The 13,022-nt window shown below is 44.6% G+C and overlaps 1 protein-coding gene and 1 long non-coding RNA gene across 4 annotated transcripts in view; one reads left to right on the forward strand and one right to left on the reverse strand.

The window, feature by feature from the left end:
- LOC137326216 (uncharacterized) overlaps nt 1-13,022 on the forward strand; it is a 121,799-nt gene that overhangs the window by 74,314 nt on the left and 34,463 nt on the right. The window lies entirely within an intron of this gene.
- plekhd1 (pleckstrin homology domain containing, family D (with coiled-coil domains) member 1) overlaps nt 1-13,022 on the reverse strand; it is a 120,981-nt gene that overhangs the window by 38,548 nt on the left and 69,411 nt on the right. The gene's annotated exons all lie outside the window — the stretch shown is intronic.

Here is a 13,022-nt window from a genome sequence, read left to right on the forward strand (position 1 = left end):
TTACTGGACTGGTATTTTGGGGTACGGTAGTGTAGTGGTTATATTACTGGACTGGTATTTCAGGGTACGGTAGTGTAGTGGTTATATTACTGGACTGTTATTTCAGGGTACGGTAGTGTAGTGGTTATATTACTGGACTGGTATTTTGGGGTACGGTAGTGTAGTGGTTATATTACTGGACTGGTATTTCGGGGTACGGTAGTGTAGTGGTTATATTACTGGACTGGTATTTTGGGGTACGGTAGTGCAGTGGTTATATTACTGGACTGGTATTTTGGGGTACGGTAGTGTAGTGGTTATATTACTGGACTGGTATTTTGGGGTACGGTAGTGTAGTGGTTATATTACTGGACTGGTATTTCGGGGTACGGTAGTTTAGTGGTTATATTACTGGACTGGTATTTCAGGGTACGGTAGTGTAATGGTTATATTACTGGACTGGTATTTCAGGGTACGGTAGTGTAATGGTTATATTACTGGACTGGTATTTCGGGGTACGGTAGTGTAGTGGTTATATTACTGGACTGGTATTTCGGGGTACGGTAGTGTAATGGTTATATTACTGGACTGGTATTTCGGGGTACGGTAGTGTAGTGGTTATATTACTGGACTGGTATTTCGGGGTACGGTAGTGTAGTGGTTATATTACTGGACTGGTATTTCGGGGTACGGTAGTGTAGTGGTTATATTACTGGACTGGTATTTCAGGGTACGGTAGTGTAGTGGTTATATTACTGGACTGGTATTTTGGGGTACGGTAGTGTAGTGGTTATATTACTGGACTGGTATTTCGGGGTACGGTAGTGTAGTGGTTATATTACTGGACTGGTATTTCGGGGTACGGTAGTGTAATGGTTATATTACTGGACTGGTATTTCAGGGTACAGTAGTGTAGTGGTTATATTACTGGACTGGTATTTTGGGGTACGGCAGTGTAGTGGTTGTATTACTGGACTGGTATTTCGGGGTACGGTAGTGTAGTGGTTATATTACTGGACTGGTATTTCGGGGTACGGTAGTGTAGTGGTTATATTACTGGACTGGTATTTCGGGGTACGGTAGTGTAATGGTTATATTACTGGACTGGTATTTCGGGGTACGGTAGTGTAATGGTTATATTACTGGACTGGTATTTCGGGGTACGGCAGTGTAGTGGTTATATTACTGGACTGGTATTTCGGGGTACGGCAGTGTAGTGGTTATATTACTGGAATGGTATTTCGGGGTATGGTAGTTTAGTGGTTATATTACTGGACTGGTATTTCGGGGTACGGTAGTGTAGTGGTTATATTACTGGACTGGTATTTTGGGGTACGGTAGTGTAGTGGTTATATTACTGGACTGGTATTTCAGGGTACGGTAGTGTAGTGGTTATATTACTGGACTGGTATTTTGGGGTACGGTAGTGTAGTGGTTATATTACTGGACTGGTATTTCGGGGTACGGTAGTGTAGTGGTTATATTACTGGACTGGTATTTTGGGGTACGGCAGTGTAGTGGTTATATTACTGGACTGGTATTTCAGGGTACGGTAGTGTAGTGGTTATATTACTGGGCTGGTATTTCGGGGTACGGTAGTGTAGTGGTTATATTACTGGACTGGTATTTCGGGGTACGGTAGTGTAGTGGTTATATTACTGGACTGGTATTTCGGGGTACGGTAGTGTAGTGGTTATATTACTGGACTGGTATTTTGGGGTACGGTAGTGTAGTGGTTATATTACTGGACTGGTATTTCAGGGTACGGTAGTGTAATGGTTATATTACTGGACTGGTATTTCAGGGTACGGTAGTGTAGTGGTTATATTACTGGACTGGTATTTCAGGGTACGGTAGTGTAATGGTTATATTACTGGACTGGTATTTCGGGGTACGGTAGTGTAGTGGTTATATTACTGGACTGGTATTTCGGGGTACGGTAGTGTAGTGGTTATATTACTGGACTGGTATTTTGGGGTACAGTAGTGTAGTGGTTATATTACTGGACTGGTATTTCGGGGTACGGTAGTGTAGTGGTTATATTACTGGACTGGTATTTTGGGGTACAGTAGTGTAGTGGTTATATTACTGGACTGGTATTTCGGGGTACGGTAGTGTAGTGGTTATATTACTGGACTGGTATTTCAGGGTACGGCAGTGTAGTGGTTATATTACTGGACTGGTATTTCAGGGTACGGTAGTGTAGTGGTTATATTACTGGACTGGTATTTCGGGGTACGGTAGTGTAATGGTTATATTACTGGACTGGTATTTCGGGGTACGGTAGTGCAGTGGTTATATTACTGGACTGGTATTTCGGGGTACGGTAGTGTAGTGGTTATATTACTGGACTGGTATTTCGGGGTACGGTAGTGTAGTGGTTATATTACTGGACTGGTATTTCGGGGTACGGTAGTGTAGTGGTTATATTACTGGACTGGTATTTCGGGGTACGGTAGTGTAGTGGTTATATTACTGGACTGGTATTTTGGGGTACAGTAGTGTAGTGGTTATATTACTGGACTGGTATTTCGGGGTACGGTAGTGTAGTGGTTATATTACTGGACTGGTATTTCAGGGTACGGTAGTGTAGTGGTTATATTACTGGACTGGTATTTCAGGGTACGGTAGTGTAGTTATAGAATCAATGCGTAGTAACAGCACAGAAGGAGACCATTCGGGCCATCAAGCCTGTGCCAGCTCTTTGAAAGAGCAATCCAGTGAGTCCCATTCCCCGCTCTTTCCCCGTAGCCCTTCAAATTTTTTCCCTTCAATTTTTTATCCAATTCCTTTTCGAGAGCCACGATTGAATCTGCTTCCACCACCCTTACAGGCAGTGCATTCCAGATCATAACTACTCGCTGCGTGAAAAAGTTTTTCCTCATGTCACCTTTGGTGACAAGCCTATTATGCGGCACTTTATCAAACGCCTTTTGAAAGTCCATATACATCACATCAACTGCATTGCCCACATCAACCCTCTCTGTTACCTCATCAAAAAACTGAGTCAAGTTAGTTAAACATTAACAAATCCGTGCTGGCTTTCCTTTATTAATCCGCACTTGTCCAAGTGATATTACTGGACTGAATTTTGTCCCGGATTATCATTTCTAAAAGCTTCCCCACCGCCGAGATAAACCTGACTGGCCTGTAGTTGCCTGGTTTATCCTTACACCCTTTTTTGAGGGTAACATAACCCTGTAGTGTAGTGGTTATGTTACTGGACGAGTAATCCAGTTCAAATCCCACCACGGCAGTTTGAGAATTTGAATTCAGTCTCAAATAAACCTGGAAATAAAAACTGATTACAGTAAAAGTGACCGTGAAGCTGTCAGATTGTTGTAAAAACCCAACTGGTTCACTGATGTCCTTTAGGGAAGGAAACCTGCCGTTCCTGTCTGGGAAAGTAGGCTGTGAGGAGGACACAAAGAGTCTGCAAAGGGTCATAGACAGGTTAAGTGAGTGGGCAAGAAGGTGGCAGATGGAGTATAATGTGGGGAAATGTGAGGTTATTCACTTTGGCTAGAAAATCAGAATATTTTTTTAAATGGTGAGAAACTATTAAATGTTGGTGTTCAGGGGGATTTGGGTGTCCTTGTACATGAAACACAGAAAGTTAACGTGTAGGTAGAGCAAGCAATTAGGAAGGTAAATGGTATGTTGGCCTTTATTGCAAAGGGGGTTGGAGTACAAGAGTAAGGAAGTCTTACAATTGTACAGGGCTTTGGTGAGACCTCACCTGGAGTGCAGTGTACAGTTTTCATCTCCTCACCGAAGGAAGGATATATTTACCTTAGAGGCGGTGCAACGAAGGTTCACTACATTGATTCCTGGGATGAGAGGGTTGTCCTGTGGAGGAGAGATTGAGTAGAATGGGGCTATACTCTCTGGAGTTTAGAAGAATGAGAGATGTTCTCATTGAAACATACAAGATTCAGAGGGCTTGACAGGGTAGATGCTGAGAGGATGTTTCCCTTGGCTGGAGAGTCTAGAAGTAGGGGGCATAGTCTCAGGATAAGGGGTCGGATATCAAGAACTAAAATGAGGAGGAATTTCTTCTCGCACAGGGTTGTGAATCTTTGGAATTCTCTACCCCAGAGGGCTGTGGATGCTGAGTCGTTGAGTACATTCAAGACTGAGACTGACAGATTTTTGGACTCGAAGGGAATCAAGGGATTATAGGGATCGGGAGGGAAAGTGGAGTTGAGGTCGAAGATCAGACATGATCTTATTGAATGGTGGAGCAGGCTCGAGGGCCATATGGCCTACTCCTGCTTCTATTTTTACGTTCTTATGTCCTTACCCAGTCTAGCCTACATGTGACTCCAGTCCCACACCAATTTGGTTGACTCTTAACTGAGCTCTGAAGTGGCCTGAGCAAGACAAAGGAACATGGGAACAGGAGTGGGCTATTCAGCCCCTCGTGCCTGCTCTGCCATTTGATAAGATCATGGCTGATCTGTGATCTAGCTCCATGTACCTGCCTTTGGCCCATATCCCTTAATACCTTTAATTGCCAAAAAGCTATCTATCTCAGATTTAAATTTAGCAATTGAGCTAGTATCAATTGCCGTTTGCGGAAGAGAGTTCCAAACTTCTACCACCCTTTGTGTGCAGAAATGTTTTCTAATCTCGCTCCTGAAAGGTCTGGCTCTAATTTTTAGACTGTGCCCCCTACTCCGAGAATCCCCAACCAGCGGAAATAGTTTCTCTCTATCCACCCTATCCGTTCCCCTTAATATTTTATAAACTGCGATCAGATCACCCATTAACCTTCGGAACTCCAGAGAATACAACCCCAATTTGTGTAATCTCTCCTCGTAACTTAACCCTTGAAGTCCGGATATCATTCTAGTAAACCTACGCTGCACTCCCTCCAAGGCCAATATGTCCTTCCGAAGGTGCGGTGCCCAGAACTGCTCACAGTACTCCAGGTGCAGTCTAACCAGGGTTTTGTATAGCTGCAGCATAACTTCTGCCCCCTTGTACTCCAGTCCTCTAGATATAAAGGCCAGCATTCCATTAGCCTTATTGATTATTTTCTGCACCTGTTCATGACACTTCAATGATCTATGTACCTGAACCCCTCGGTCCCTTTGGACATCCACTGTTTTTAACTTTTTACCATTTAGAAAGTACCCTGTTCTATCCTTTTTTGATCCAAAGTGGATGACCTCACATTTGTCTACATTGAATTCCATTTGCCACAGTTTTGCCCATTCACCTAATCTATCAATATCGCTTTGTAATTTTATGTTTTCATCTACACTGCTTACAATGCCACCAATCTTTGTGTCATCGGCAAACTTAGATATGAGACTTTCTATGCCTTCATCTAAGCCGTTAATAAATATTGTGAATAATTGAGGCCCCAAGACAGATCCCTGCGGGACTCCACTAGTCACATCCTGCCAATGTGAGTACCTACCCATTATCCCTACTCTCTGTCGCCTTTCGCTCAGCCAACTTCCTAACCAAGTCCGTACTTTTCCCTCGATTCCATGGGCTTCTATCTTAGCTAACAGTCTCTTATGTGGGACCTTATCAAATGCCTTCTGGAAGTCCATATAAATAACATCCATTGACATTCCCCTGTCCACTACTTTAGTCACCTCTTCAAAAAATTCAATCAGGTTTGTGAGGCACGACCTCCCTTTCACAAATCCATGCTGGCTCTCTCTGATTAACTGAAAATTCTTGAGGTGTTCAGTCATCCTATCCTTAATTATAGACTCCAGCATTTTCCCCACAACAGATGTTAGGCTAACTGGTCTATAATTCCCCGGTTTCCCTCTCTCTCCTTTCTTAAAAAGCAGAGTGACATGTGCAATTTTCCAATCCAATTCCTGAATCTAGAGAACTTTGAAAGATTATAATTAGGGCATCTGCAATGTGCTCACCTACTTCCTTTAAAACCCTGGGATGGAAACCATCTGGTCCTGGGGATTTGTCACTCTTTAGTGCTATTATTTTCTTCATTACTGTTGCTTTACTTATATTAATTTTATCGAGTCCCTGTCCCCGATTCAATATTAGTTTTCTTGGGATTTCCGGCATGCTATCCTCTTTTTCTACTGTAAATACTGACACAAAGTAATTGTTCAACATGTCCGCCATTTCCCCATTGTCAATGACAATATCCCCACTTTCAGTTTTTAAGGGGCCAACACTGCTCCTGACCACCCTCTTTTTCCTAATATAACGATAAAAGTTCTTCGTATTGGTTTTGATATCCCCTGCAAGTTTCTTTTCATACTCTCTTTTTGTAGCTCTTACTATCTGTTTTGTGACCCTTTGTTGATCTTTGTATCTTTCCCATTCGCCAGGATCTGTGCCATTTTTTGCCTTTTTGTATGCCCTTTCCTTATGTCTTATACTGTCCCTTACCTCTTTAGTTGTCCATAGCTGTTTTTTTTGACAAGTAGAGTTCTTGCCCCTCAGGGGTATAAACCGATTCTGGATCACGTTAAATGTTTCTTTAAACATTTCCCACTGATCATCAGTCGTTTTACCCATTAACAGATTTGCCCAGTTTACTGTGGACAGTCTCTGTCTCATCCCATTGAAGTCGGCCTTACCCAAGTCTAGAATCTTAGCAGCTGACTCACTTTTTTCCTTTTCAAACACTACATTGAACTTGATCATGTTATGATCGCTATTGGATAGATGTTCACACACAGTTAAGCCGTTAACTAAATCTGGTTCATTACTCATTACTAAATCTAGTATGGCTTGCCCCCTTGTTGCCTCTAGAACATACTGCTGTAGAAAACTATCCCGGACACACTCAAGAAATTCACTACCTTTCTGACAGTTGCTAGTCTGCTTTTCCCAATCTATGTGAAGGTTAAAGTCTCCCATTAAGACCACTATGCCTTTCTTACACGCTTGTCTAATCTCTGCATTTATACAATCTAACACTTCAGAGCTGCTGCCAGGTGTCCTATACACAATTCCCACTATAGTCTTAGATCCTTTCCTATTTCTCAATTCAACCCATAAGGTCTCAGTTGGCTGCTTACCTCTCGTTATATCCTCCTTTATCATTGAGGTGATTTCATCTCCAATCATTAAGGCTACTCCTCCCCCGCTTCCATTTTCCCTATCTCTCCTGAAGACCTGCGGCCATCTCTCAGTAATAACTATCATGTCATACCCTCCAATTTGAATTTGAACCTGTAGTTCATTTAATTTATTCCTTATACTCCGTGCATTTGTATATAGAACTCTTAGTTGGGCCACACACCCTAGCCTGACCTTCAGCTTTGATGCTGGGTTAATCGCCTTACGCCTTCCAGTTTTCACTTTATCTGTAGTGTATCAGTTGTATCAAACTCATTGCAACTAGGGATAGGCAATAAATGCCAGCCTTGCCAGCGAGGCCCACATCCTGAGAATGAACAACAAAAACTATAACAAGGGTATCTGAGGGGCCCAGCTAGATGGCACTGGCACACAAAGGGTTATCAACACTGCTAGATCTTGCTAGTTTACCCTTACAGTGCCAAGTCCAGCCAATGTTGTCTGGGAAACCGGCTTAACCAGCTGGCTTTTCTTTTTATTCATTCATGGGATGTGGGCGTCGCTGGCAAGGCCGGCATTTATTGCCCATCCCTAATTGCCCTTGAGAAGGTGGTGGTGAGCCGCCTTCTTGAACCGCTGCAGTCCGTGTGGTGAAGGTTCTCCCACAGTGCTGTTAGGAAGGGAGTTCCAGGATTTTGACCCAGCGATGATGAAGGAACGGCGATATATTTCCAAGTCAGGATGGTGTGTGACTTGGAGGGGAACGTGCAGGTGGTGTTGTTCCCATGTACCTGCTGCCCTTGTCCTTCTAGGTGGTAGAGGTCGCAGGTTTGGGAGGTGCTGTCGAAGAAGCCTTGGCGAGTTGCTGCAGTGCATCCTGTGGATGGTACACACTGCAGCCACAGTGCGCCGGTGGTGAAGGGAGTGAATGTTTAGGGTGGTGGATGGGGTGCCAATCAAGCGGGCTGCTTTGTCTTGGATGGTGTCGAGCTTCTTGAGTGTTGTTGGAGCTGCACTCATCCAGGCAAGTGGAGAGTATTCCATCACACTCCTGACTTGTGCCTTGTAGATGGTGGAAAGGCTTTGGGGAGTCAGGAGGTGAGTCACTCGCCGCAGAATACCCAGCCTCTGAGCTGCTCTTGTCGCCACAGTATTTATGTGGCTGGTCAAGTTAAGTTTCTGGTCAATGGTGACCCCCAGGATGTTGATGGTGGGGGATTCGGCGATGGTAATGCCGTTGAATGTCAAGGGGAGGTGGTTAGACTCTCTCTTGTTGGAGATGGTCATTGCCTGGCACTTGTCTGACGTGAATGTTACTTGCCACTTATGAGCCCAAGCCTGGATGTTGACCAGGTCTTGCTGCATGCGGGCTCAGACTGCTTCATTATTTGAGGGGTTGCGAATGGAACTGAACACTGTGCAGTCATCAGCGAACATCCCCATTTCTAACCTTATGATGGAGGGAAGGTCATTGATGAAGCAGCTGAAGATGGTTGGGCCAAGGACACTGCCCTGAGGAACTCCTGCAGCAATGTCCTGGGGCTGAGATGATTTGCCTCCAACACCCACTCCCATCTTCCTTTGTGCTAGGTATGCCTCCAGCCAATGGAGAGTTTTCCCCCTGATTCCCCCTGACTTCAATTTTACTAGGGCTCCTTGGTGCCACACTCGGTCAAATGCTGCCTTGATGTCAAGGGCAGTCACTCTCACCTCACCTCTGGAATTCAGCTCTTTTGTCCATGTTTGGACCAAGGCTGTAACAAGGTCTGGAGCTGAGTGGTCCTGGCGGAACCCAAACTGAGCATCGGTGAGCAGGTTATTGGTGAGTAAGTGCCGCTTGATAGCACTGTCGACGACACCTTCCATCACTTTGCTGATGATTGAGAGTAGACTGATGGGGTAGTAATTGGCCAATTGGATTTGTCCTACTTTTTGTGGACAGGACATACCTGGGCAATTTTCCACATTGTCGGGTAGCTGCCAGTGTTATAGCTGTGCTGGAACAGCTTGGCTAGAGGCGCGGTTGGTTCTGAAGCACAAGTCTTCAGCACTACAGCCGGGATGTTGTCGGGGCCCATAGTCTTTGCTGTTTCCAGTGCACTCAGCCATTTCTTCACTTCATGTGGAGTGAATCAAATTGGCTGAAGACTGGGTTCTGTGATGGTGGGGATATCGGGAAAACCCACAAGGACTCAATTTGTTCTGAACGTTGCTCAACCTACAAAATGGGTGGCAGGGAGTCCATAGGAAGGAAAACCCATCGGAATAAAGCTTTTATCACAGAATCATACGGCACAGGAGGCCATTTGGTCCATCATGCCTGTGCTGGCTCTTTGAAGGAGAAATCCAATTCGTCCCATTTCCCTACCCAACTATTTATCCAATTCCTTTTTGAAAGTTATTATTGAATCTGCTTCCAATTGGAATAAAAAAAGAATTGGAAGAGACAGAAAAATGTAAAATTAAAGTTGAAAGGTCAACTATCCCACATTTGATACCCACTTAGTTTCCACACAGAACGTAACATACTACGTAAGGGGAGGATTGGCTTAAAATGCCTCTTGTGTGGAGAGGCCAAAGGGAAAGGAGATGGAGGAGGAAGGGTTATCGCTGGAGGGAGGACTGGAACTAGACTACTCACTCTTCAGGGCAGGGTCGGCTCGCCAGCTCTGGTGGACATATTCCAGGAGGTTTCATCACCTGACCACCTGCCTCACCCCCACATTCTCACCATTGGTCACCCAACATGTCAATCCTTACGGTGCCCCGCCCCCACATTCTCACCATTGGTCACTCAAATTGTCCGTCCTCACGGTGCCCCGTATTCGCATGGCCAATCACAAAGCGAACAGACTCTTCGTTATTCGATTACATTATTCTTCACTGTCAATCAAACATTTTTTCCCATCTCAGATATTTTTCTAACTAATAAACTAACTTGGGTATTCAGGGTATCATTTCAAAGTTTGCAGATGACCCAAAACTCAGAAATAGAATCATAAAAATTCATGTCACAGAAGGAGGCCATTTGGCCCATCGTGTGCATGCCAGCCGAAAAAGAGCATTCCGACCTAATGCCACTTTCCAGTTCTTGGTCCCTAGTCTTGTAGGTTACGGCACTTCAGGTGCACATCCAGGTACTTTTTAAATGAGTTGAGGGTTTCTGCCTCTACCATTCTTTCAGGCAGTGAGTTCCAGACCCCCACCACCCTCTGGGTGAAATAATTTCTCCTCAATTCCCCTATAGAATCATAGAAAGGTTACAGCACGGAAGGAGGCCATTTGGCCCATCGAGTCTGCGCCGGTTCTATGCAAGAGCAATCCAGTAAGTCCCACTCCCACACCCTATCCCTGTAGCCCTGCAAACTTCTCCTTTCAAATGCTTATCCAGTTTCTTTTTGAAGGCCATGATTGAATCTGCCTCCACCACGCTCTGCTCCTGTACCCATTTTAGAGTTGTGCCCTCTATTTTATATTTGCCTCTCCTTGTTCTTTCTACCGAAATGTATCACTTCGTATTTTTCTGAGTTAAGTTTCATCTGCCATGTGTCCGCCCATTCCACCAGCCTGTCTATATCCTCTTGAAGTCTATCACTATCCTCCTCACTGTTTACTACCCTTCCAAGTTTTGTGTCAACTGCAAATTTTGAAATTGTGCCCTGCACCCAAGTCTAAGTCATTAATATATATCAAGAAAAGCAGTGGTCCTTGTACTGACCCCTGGGGAACACCACTGTACATCTCCCTCCAGTCCAAAAAACAACCGTTCACCACTACTCTCTGTTTCCTGTCATTTAGCCAATTCTGTATCCATGTTGCTACTGCCCCCTTTATTCCATGGGCCGCAATCTTGATGACAAGCCTACCATGCGGCACTTTATCAAACGCCTTCTGAAAGTCCACTTACACCACATCAACTGCATTGTCCTCATCTACGCTCTCTGTTACCTTATCATTTCTAAAAGTTTCCCCAGCAATGAAGTTAAACTGACTGGCCTATAGTTGCTGGGTTTATCCTTACACCCTTTTTTGAACAAGGGTGTAACATTTGCAATTCTCCAGTCCTCTGGCACCACCCCCGTATCTAAGGATATTTGGACGATTATGGCTATTAAGGGCAGGGGAATGGGACTAATTGGACAATTAATCCTTCTACCAATTATTGTAAATCTATGCTCCCTGGTTATTGTCCGCTCTGCTAAGGGAAATAGGTCCTTCCTATCCATTCTATCTAGGCCCCTCATTATTTTATACTCCTCAATTACATCTCCCCTCAGCCTCCTCTGTTCCAAAGAAAACAACCCAGCCTATCCAATCTTTCCACATAGTTAAAATTCTCCAGTTCTGGCAACATCCTCATAAATCTCCTTTGCACCCTCTCTAGTGCAATCACATCTTTCTGACAATGTGGAGACCAGAGCTGTACACAGTTCTCAGGCTGTGACCTAACTAGTGTTTTATACAGTTCTAGCATAACCTCCCTGCTCTTATATTCTATGCCTCGGCTAATAAAGGAAAGTATCCTGTATACCTTCTTAACCACCTTATCCACCTGTCCTGCTACCTTCAGGGCTCTGTGGACATGCACTCCAAGGTCCCTCACTTCCTCTACACCTCTCAGTATCCTCACATTTATTGTGTATTCCCTCACCTTGTTTGCCCTCCCCAAATGCATTACCTCACACTTCTCCAGATTGAATTCCATTTGCCACTTTTCTGCCCACCTGACCAGTCCATTGATATCTTCCTGCAGTCTACAGCTTTCCTCCTCACTATCAACCACACGCCCAACTTTTATATATTCTGCAAACTTCTTAATCATGCCCCCTACATTTAAGTCTAAATCATTAATACCACAAAAAGCAAAGGACCTACTACCGAGCCCTATGGAACCCCACTGGAAACAGCCTTCTAGTCACAAAAACTCCTGTCGACCATTACCCTTTGCTTCCTGCCACTGAGCCCATTTTGGATCCAATTTGCCACATTCCCTTGGATCCCATGGGATTGTACTTTTTTCACCAATCTGCCATGTGGGACCTTGTCAAAAGCCTTGCTAAAATCCATGTAGACTACATCAAATGTATTACGCTCATCGACCCTCCTTGTTACCTCCTCAAAAAATTCAATCAAGTTAGTCAGACACGACCTTCCCGAAACAAATCCATGCTGACTGTCCTTGATTAGTCAGTGACTTTCTAAGTAACAGTTTATCCTGTCCCTCAGAATTTTTTTCCAATAATTTGTCCACTACCAAGGTTAGAATGACTGGCCTGTAATTACTCGGTCCATCTCTTTCTCCCTTTTCAAACAACAATACAATGTTAGCAGTCCTCCAATCCTCCGGCACCCGCACCTGTAGCAAGAGAGGATTGGAAAATGATGGTCAGAGCCTCCGTTATTTCCTTCCTTGCTTCTTTTAACAGCCTGGGATACATTAAACCAGGGCCTGGTGATTTATCTACTTTCAAAGATGCTAAACCCCTTAATACTTCCTCTCTCATTATGTTTATCCCATCCAATATTTCACACTCCTCCCCCTTAACTTCTGGCTGAAGCATTTGCAACCATCTTCAGCCAGAAGTGCCGAGTGGATGATCCATCTCGGCCTCCTCTCGATATCCCCACTATCACAGAAGCCAGTCTTCAGCCAATTCGATTCACTCCACATGATATCAAGAAACGACTGAGTGCACTGGATACAACAAAGGCTATGGGCCCCGACAACATCCCGGCTGTAGTGCTGAAGACTTGTGCTCCAGAACTAGCTGTGCCTCTAGCCAAGCTGTTCCAGTACAGCTACAACACTGGCATCCACCCGACAATGTGGAAAATTGCCCAATTATGTCCTGTCCACAAAAAACAGGACAAATCCAATCCGGCCAATTACCGCCCCATCAGTCTACTCTCAATCATCGAAGTGATGGAAGGTGTCGTTGACAGTGCTATCAAGCGGCACTTACTCACCAATAACCTGCTCACCGATGCTCAGTTTGGGTTCCGCCAGGACCACTCGGCTC

Source organism: Heptranchias perlo, chromosome 10, assembly GCF_035084215.1.
Source record: "Heptranchias perlo isolate sHepPer1 chromosome 10, sHepPer1.hap1, whole genome shotgun sequence".
NCBI classification, from domain to species: Eukaryota; Metazoa; Chordata; class Chondrichthyes; order Hexanchiformes; family Hexanchidae; genus Heptranchias; species Heptranchias perlo.